This window comes from Salmo salar, chromosome 15 (assembly GCF_965601325.2).
Source record: "Salmo salar chromosome 15, fSalSal1, whole genome shotgun sequence".
In the NCBI taxonomy this organism is placed as follows: Eukaryota; Metazoa; Chordata; class Actinopteri; order Salmoniformes; family Salmonidae; genus Salmo; species Salmo salar.
The window spans coordinates 87,633,675-87,642,893 of record NC_138305.1 but is presented as its reverse complement, the minus strand read 5'-3'; positions in this window follow the sequence as shown (position 1 = coordinate 87,642,893).

The following is a 9,219-nucleotide window of genomic DNA, read 5'->3' as shown; positions in this document are numbered from 1 at the left end:
TGGCCTGAATGCCAAGCGTCACGTCTGGAGGAAACCTGGCACCATCCCTATGGTCAATCATGGTGGTGGCAGCATCATGCGACTTGTCAGGATCTAGGCAAAGATGAACGGAGCAAAGTACAGAGAGATCCTTGATGAAAACCTGCTCCAGGTGACTCGGGACCTGGGTAAGTCTAGGTAGCCATTTGATTAGATGTTCAGGAGTCTTATGGATTGGGGGTAGAAGCTGTTTTGAAGCCTCTTGAACCTAGACTTGGCGCTCCGGTACCTCCTGCCATGCGGTAGCAGAGAGAACAGTCTACGACTAGGGTGGCTGGAGTCTGACAATTTTTAGGGCCATCCTCTGACAACACCTGGTATGGAGGTCCAGCATGGCAGGAAGCTTGGCCCCAGTGATGTACTGGGCCGTACGCACTACCCTCTGTAGTGCCTTGCGGATGGAGGCCGAGCAGTTGCCATACCAGGCAGTGATGCAACCAGTCAGAATGCTCTCGATGGTGCAGCTGTAGAGCCTTTTGAGGTTCTGAGTACCCAAATCTTTTCAGTCTCGTGAGGGGGAATATGTTTTGTCATGCCCTCTTCACGACTGTCTTGGTGTGCTTGGACCATGTTAGTTTGTTGGTGATGTGGACACCAAGGAACTTGAAGCTCTCAACCTGCTCCACTACAGCCCTGTCGATGAGAATGGAGGCGTGCGCAGTCCTCTTTTTCCAGTAGTCCACGATCATCTCCTTTGTCTTGATCACATTGAGGGAGAGGATGTTGTCCTGGCACCACACGGCCAGGACTCAGACCTCCTCCCTATAGGCTGTCTCCTCGTTGAAAGTGATCAGGCCTACGTTGTGTCATCGGAAAACTTAATGGTGGTGTTGGAGTTGTGCCTGGCCGCGCAGTCATGCGTGAACAGAGGGTACAAGAGGGGATTGAGCACGCACCCCTGAGGGGCCCCCATGTTGAGGATCATCATGGCGGATGTGTTGTTACCTACCCTTACCACCGGGGGCGGCCCGTCAAGAAGTCCAGGATCCAGTTGCAGAGGGAGGTGTTTAGTCCCAGGGTCGTTAGCTTATTGATGAGCTTTGAGGGCACTATGGTGTTGAATGCTGAGCTGTAGTCAATGAATAGCATTCTCACATACAGTTGAAGTCAGAAGTTTGCACACACCTTAGCCAAATACATTTAAACTCAGTTTTCACAATTCCTGACATTTAATCCTAGTAAAAATTCCCTGTCTTAGGTCAGTTAGGATCACCACTTTATTTTAAGAATGTGAAATGTCAGAATAACAGTAGAGTGAACGATTTATTATCAGCTTTTATTTATTTCATCACATTCCCAGTGGGTCAGAAGTTTACATACACTCAATTAGTACTTGGTAGCATTGCCTTTGAATTGTTTAACTTGGGTCAAACGTTTCGGGTAGCCTTCCACAAGCTTCCCACAATAAGTTGGGTGAATTTCTGGCCCATTCCTCCTGACAGAGCTGGTGTAACTGAGTCAGGTTTGTAGGCCTCCGTGCTCGCACACGCTTTTTCAGTTCTGCCCACAAACTTTCTATGGGATTGAGGTCAGGGCTTTGTGATGGCCACTCCAATACCTTGACTTTGTTGTTCTTAAGCTATTTTTCCACAACTGTGGAAGTATGCTTGGGGTCATTGTCCATTTGGAAGACCCATGCTTTAACTTCCTGACTGATGTCTTGAGATGTTGCTTCAATATATCCACGTAATTTTCCCCCCTCATGATGCCATCTATTTTGTGAAGTGCACCAGTCCTTCCTGCAGCAAAGCACCCCCACAACATGATGCTGCCACCCCCGTGTTTCACGTTTGGGATGGTGTTCTTTGGCTTGCAAGCCTCCTAACATAACGATGGTCATTATGGCCAAACAGTTCTGTTTTTGTTTCATCAGACCAAAGGACATTTCTCCAAAAAGTACGATCTTTGTCCCCATGTCCCCACCGTAGTCTGGCTTTTTCATGGCGGTTTTGGAGCAGTGGCTTCTTCCTTGCTGAGCGGCCTTTCAGCTTGTGTCGATATATAGGACTTGTTTTATTGTGGACATAGATACTTTTGTACCTGTTTACTCCAGCATCTTCACAAGGTTCTTTGCTGTTGTTCACTTTAATTGGCAGAAGTAACAACAGACAGACGCAACTGCATCAAAAACCTCCTGCCAAAATGGCAAAAGTGCAAAGCGCGACAACAGTCACAATAATGCATAAGTTAAACAATTAAACACACTCGGGTACAACACGGTACCCGGGGAAAATCAGCCTGGCGCGTAACACGAAACATGTAACAAAAACAATTCCACACAAAGACATGGGGGGAACAGAGGGAATATATATGTAGTGTGATTAGGGAATGTAAACCAGGTGTGCGGGGAAACAAGACAAAACAAATGGAACAATGAACAGTGGAGCGGCGATGGCTAGAAGATCGGTGACGTCGACCGCTGAACACCGCCCGAACAAGGAGAGGAGCCGACTTCGGCAGAAGTCGTGACACTGAGGACTTGGCTGATTTCTTTTGATTTACCCATGATGTCAAGCAAAGAGTTTGAAGATAGTCCTTGAAATCCATCCACAGGTACACCTCCAATTGACTCAAATGATGTCAATTAACCTATCAGAAGCTTCTAAAGCCATGACATCATTTTCTGTAATTTTCCAAGCTGTTTAAACGCCCAGTCAACTTAGCGTATGTAAACTTCTGACCCACTGGAATTGTGATACAGTGAATTATAAGTGAAATAATCTGTCTGTAAACAATTGTTGGAAAAATGACGTCATGCACAAAGTAGATGTCCTAACCGACTTGCCAAAACTATAGTTTGTTAACAAGAAATTTGTGGAGTGGTGTAACGTTCGTCGTCGGGTGATGAGGAAGCGGACCAAAACGCAGCTGGGAGCGAACACATGTTTATTCTTTAACCTGAAAATAAACACGTACACAAAACCAAGACAAGGCCGATACGTTACTTGCTCAAAACAAAGAGACAACACCCCACAAACAGCGTGGGGGAAAAAGGAACTTAAATGTGATCCCAATCAGAGACAACTAGCGACAGCTGTCTCTGATTGGGAATCGACAGAACCCAACATAGAAATAAGCCACATAGAGCTCACACAAGGCTATAACACAAACATAGAAAACAAACCAAGGAAAAATACCCAACATGACACACCCTGACCAAAATACCCGAGTTCACCTGGTCAGGGCGTGACAAGTGGTTGAAAAACTAGTTTTAATGACTCCAACCTAAGTGTATGTAAACTTCCGACTTCAACTGTAGGTGTTCCTTTTGTCCAGGTGGGAAAAGGTGTTGTGAAGTGCAATATAGATTGCATCATCTGTGGATCTATTAGGGCGGTATGCAAATTGGAGTGGGTCTAGGGTTTCTGGGATAATGGTGTTGATGTGTGCCATGACCAGCCTTTCAAAGCACTTCATGGCTACAGACGTGAGTGCTACGGGTCAGTAGACATTTAGGCAGGTTACCTTAGTGTTCTTGGGCAGAGGGACTATGGTGGTCTGCTTGAAACAAGTTGGTATTGCAGACTCAGACAGAGGTTAAAAATGTCAGTGAAGACACTTGCCAGTTGGTCAGCGCATGCTCGGAGTACACGTCCTGGTAATCCGTCTGGCCCTGCGGGCCTTGTGAATTTTGACTTGTTTAAAGGTCTTACTCACATTGGCTGCGGGGAGCGTGATCACACAGTCGTCTGGAACAGCTGATTCTCTCATGCATGTTTCAGTGTTACTTGCCTCGAACCGAGCATAGAAGTAATTTAGCTTGTCTGGTAGGCTTGTGTCACTGGGCAACTCTGGGTTGTGCTTCCCTTTGAAGTCTATAATAGCTCTGCCACATCCAGCGAGAGTCGTAGCCGGTGGGGTACGATTCGATCTTAGTCCTGTTTTGACGCTTTGCCTGTTTGATGGTTCGTCGGAGGGCATGGCAGGATTTCTTATAAGCTTGCGGGTTAGAGTCCTGCTCCTTGAATGAGTTATCACTACCCATTAGCTCAGTGCCGATGTTGCCTCTAATCCATGGCTTCTGGTTGGGGTAAGTACGTACAGTCACTGTGGGGATGACGTCATCAATGTACTTATTGATGAAGCCAGTGACTGATGTGGTGTACTCCACAATGCCATCGGAAGAATCCCGGAACATTTTCCAGTCTGTGCTAGCAAAACAGTCCTGTAGCTTAGCATCTGTTTCATCTGATCACTTTTTTATTGACAGAGTTACTGGTGCTTCCCGTTTAAATTTTTGCTTGTAAGCAGGAATCAGGAGGATTACATTTTGGTCAGATTTGCCAAATGAAGGGTGAGGGAGAGCTTTGTACGCGTCTCTATGTGGAGTAAAGGTGGTCTCAAGTTTTTTTCCCTCTGGTTGCACATTCTACATTCTGGTAGAAATGAGGTAAAACGGATTTACGTTTCCCTGCATTAAAGTCCCCGGCCACTAGGAGCGCCACCTCTGGATGAACGTTTTCCTGTTTGCTTATGGCGGTATACAGCTCATTGAGTGCGGTCTTTGTAACAGAATCGGTCTGTGGTGGTATGTAGACAGCTACGAAAAATACAGATGAAAACTCTCTAGGTAGTTAGTGTGGTCTACAGCTTATCATGAGATACTCTACCTCAGGCGAACAATACCTTGAGACTTCCTTAGATATTGTGCACCATCTGTTGTTTACAAATATACATAGACCGACACCCCTTGTCTTACCAGAGGCTGCTGTTCTATCCTGCCGATACAGTGTAAAACCCGTCAGCTGTATGTTGTTCACGTCGTCATTCAGCCACGACTCGGTGAAACATAAGATATTACAGTTTTTAATATCCCATTGGTAGTTTAATCTTGCTCGTAGTTCATCGATTTTATTTTCCAATGATTGCATGTTTGCCAATAGAATTGGAACTCGAATTGGTACTCGCTCGCCTACGAATTCTCAGAAGGCAGCCCGACCTCCGCCCCATATTTCTCCATCTTCTCTTCACACAAATGACAGGGAATTGGGCCTGTTCCCGTGAAAGCAGTATATCCTTCTCGTCGGACTCGTTAAAGGAAAAAGCTTCTTCCAGTTCATGCTGAATAATTGCTGTTCTGATGTCCAGAAGTTATTTTCGGTCATAAGAGATGGTAGCAGCAACATTATGTACAAAATAAGTTACAAAAATTAGTTACAAACAATGCAAAAAAATTAACAAAATAAGTTGGTTAGGAGCACGTAAAATATCAGCCATCCTCTCCGGCGCCATTTCAGGTGAGCCAAGCTTGTAGCGTCATACTCCAAAAGACTCGATGCTGTAATCACTGCCAAAGGTGCTTCAGAAAAGTACTGAGTAAAGGGTCTGAATAATAATGTAAAACTTTCAGGTTTTTATATGTAATACATTTGCTAAATTTTTAAACCTCTTTTTGCTTTGTTATTATTGGGTATTGTGTGTAGATTGACGGGGAAAAAACAATTTCATCAATTTTAGAGTAAGGCTGTAACTTAACAAAATGTAGAAAAAGTCAAGGGGTCTGAATACTTTCCATATGTAATGTACGTAAAACATAAGTAATATTAATATATTGCAATATTACTTTTATAAATGGGCACAGATGTTATCCACAAGTTTATCTGATTCTGGGGTAGTAGATAAAGGGCCTTGTTGCCAAAATCCGAAAGTATCCCTTGAAGACATCGGTTAGAATTACCAAATAAGTATTTTTCACATCTCTCATTGACTTCTCAAACCCCAGCCTAGTCTGTTTTGTCTGTTTTGCAAGCGTTCTCGGAAGTTTCGTAATGTTGTTTCTCTGGGTTTAGAAACTGTGGTTTTAGCATGGGCAGTGCCATTGAGGGCTTCCAACATGCTTCTGCCATTATAAAGTTGTCAAAATAGTCACCTGGTTTGGGATTCCTATGGGTTATAGCCTCAACAGTGCTAAGATTCTTCTTCTGTGGATATTTTATGGCGGTTGTCAACCAACTTTAAGGTGCATTACTTACTGTACTGGAGTGTGGACCAGTGACAGGAAAGGTCTGAATCCTACCCAAAATTGAAATGCATAATGAAATAGTACATCCACTGAAGATATCCCCAGCAGTTCACTTCATCTTGGCTTTTCAACCCCATTTCTCCTTAAATCTAATAACAAATCGCTCCCTTTCCCTCCTATATTGCTGGCACTAAAGTAGAAATTGTTCCACTGTCTCCATCTCCTTCTGACAATGATCCCACCTCCCAGTCAGTCTCAGCCCTTCCTGCCCCCACCTTTTCCTGGATCTTACACAGATGTCTTTCCCTCCTTTTTCCACAACTCTTGCCATTTGTTTTTAAACACTGTTTAGATCAACCCCTTGGCTTCTGCTTTACTGATTGACAGTTCAATCTCAACATTAGGATGTTTCGGACCCTGCTTCGCGAAAACATCCACCTCCTCATTTCCCTCTACTCCCATATGAGCTGGTACCCAGAGGAACATCACACATACACCCATCTGTCTCACTCTATACAAGCACTGCAAAACCTCATACATTTTTACATTTTCATTTTAGTCATTTAGCAGACGCTCTTATCCAGAGCGACTTACAGTAGTGAATGCATACATTTAATTTCATGCATTTTTTGTATTTTTGTAATGGCCCCCCGTGGGAATCGAACCCACAACCCTGGTGTTGCACACACCATGCTGGCGTTGCAAACACCATGCTCTACCAACTGAGCCACAGGAAAGGCCTGTGCCGATATTAATACATTGTATGCAGAGCAGATACATCTTGTCTGCTCTGAGACACAAATTAATTTAAGTTCCTCAGTGCTGCACAGGTAACAGAGAAGATGACTACCCTGTCTGGCCTCACCTCCTCCACCCACTCTGCAGCCAAAAGTATGGCCAGCAACTCCATTGTGTAAACAGATAAATTATCTGTTGCTCTTTTTATCACTGTGACCTTAAACTCAGGAACACCAAAAGCTGCACCTGTCCTCCCTGTTTTATGGTCCTTAGATCCATTTGTGAATATATTCAAGAAAGCATAGTACTGTGTTCTTAAATGGTCACTTACAACTGAATCTACTCCTTCCTCAACATATCTTACCCTCTCAAGCAACCATACATCTATCACTGGCTGAGGGAGCAACCAAGGTGGGATAGCAGGAAGAACCAGCTAAACTTCTTCCCAAACATCTCGCCATGCCATTGCCTATCCACCCAAAACTGGTATTCAGATTTCGTTCATGTTTCCAGCACTCCACGAGTACCATTTTTGTAGGATGTGTAACCTTATGTCTTTGTAGATTTACCCAATGTGTCATGCTTAGTTGTTGTCTTCTTAACTTTAACATCATCTCTCCCAACTCTACCTACATCGCTATGGCGCTACCAATGCTGCCACATACGCTATAATGGCACAGATATAAAGATGAGTCCTATATCTATTTATATGTGTGATGGAGCCTGCCCCCACCGCTGGAAAAGGATACAGATAAAACATTATAGCCAAAAATGTAACACACTAGCTAGGTTTCCATCCAATTGGCGACGGATTTTCATGCAAATATCACCATAAAGAAAATATATGCATTTTCCCACCAGTGTGTTTCCACCAAGCGGACTTGTTGCAGATAACAGTCAGTGCATGATGACATAGTGCACACAAAATTAATTTTTCTTCGCTTACATTTTCATGTTTCCATCTTATTTTCAACTCTACTGTAGTTTGTCACAAAAACTGCTGCTTTAAATAGCAAATGTGCCTACTCTGGTTTTTGCACGTGCGCTCTAGCCAACAGCTCGCAGATACAGTGCTGATAGGTTCTACATGATGAGATTATTATGGATAAAAGCTAGAATATTTTTATTCGTCAAAAGGCTGTCAAGCATCGATCATCATGTCACCAGAATAACACCTTCGATATTTATTGTAAGGAGCATCAATATGACCATGCATTTTCACAACTCTGTGAAGTTCATCATCATTTATTTAATCTGTAGACTAATTAACGGCATGGTTTCCCGAGTCATATACATATAAAGGATGTGTAACCTTATGTCCTACATTTCTTGCATAACTCACTTTAGACAAAAAGATCCCCCTCATGTCAAACTAACAAATGATCTGTCGGCATTTATAACATTTTACCGAAAAGTCCTATTTCCATCAGAGCTGTTGTGCTTTTTTTTCATACTTTATGATAAAAATTGTGGATGGAAATGTGGTTACTGACAATTATTTGTGGTTCTAGATTTCAGCTTCCATTTTGTAATATAACATACAATGTATTCATTTTTATCTCCAGGCTTAATGACATGATTACTTTTACTTGTTCATCATCATTTGTATAATGTTGTTGATCCAGTAAATTTCATGCAAAAGATTGTACAGAATATATTCAGCACAAAAATAAAATGAGAAAATGAGAGCCCTAAATAGACATCAGAGGGCAGCATTACTCAGTAGCTACTGAGTGTCTACGTGTAATGTCTTCTCTATGTCAGAGGGTGGAAATCCTTATGTCTGTGCTCAGTACTCTTGAATATTAACTACAATGTTAGATCATGAGAAATTGAGTGAGTTACCAAAATTCGGGTTGTGCAGAGTTTCCTTTTTTTTGTTGACCATGTAAGGTCTATGTTTATAAATGTAACTGTGACTTCATTAAATTGAAAAAAAATAATAATAATCACACACTCTTCAGCCAATTAATTCATGCATTTTCTATTTAATGTGAGTGAAGCAGCAGCTTGCTATAGTCTAAAAGCCTCAGACAGCTGACCTGCCATTAATGTCAACAGTCATGTGCATTGGAAGGAGTAGTAGGTTGACTACATCACATAATAGTGACTATAAAATATGTCTGAGCATTACTTCAACAATTGAAACACTGAATCAATCATGGAAATAGCCAATTAAATGTAAAGCTGCAATATGTCACTTTTTGGGCTACCTACCGAATTCATGTAGACATATGAGTTATAGATCTGTCATTCTCATTGAAAGCAAGTCTAAGAAGTGGTATATCTGTTCTTTGTGCACTATGCTTCCAGTTCTGAAGTTTCATATTTGCTTCTTTTACTTTCAGTTTTGTTCACCAGCTTCAAAAATCAGAAAATACAATATGTATGGTTATTGAAAATATATTTCACATCGGTTGAGATGGTACAATGAATATTGTACATTGCTTGTTTTGTCACATAAAGTGAAATTAGTAGAA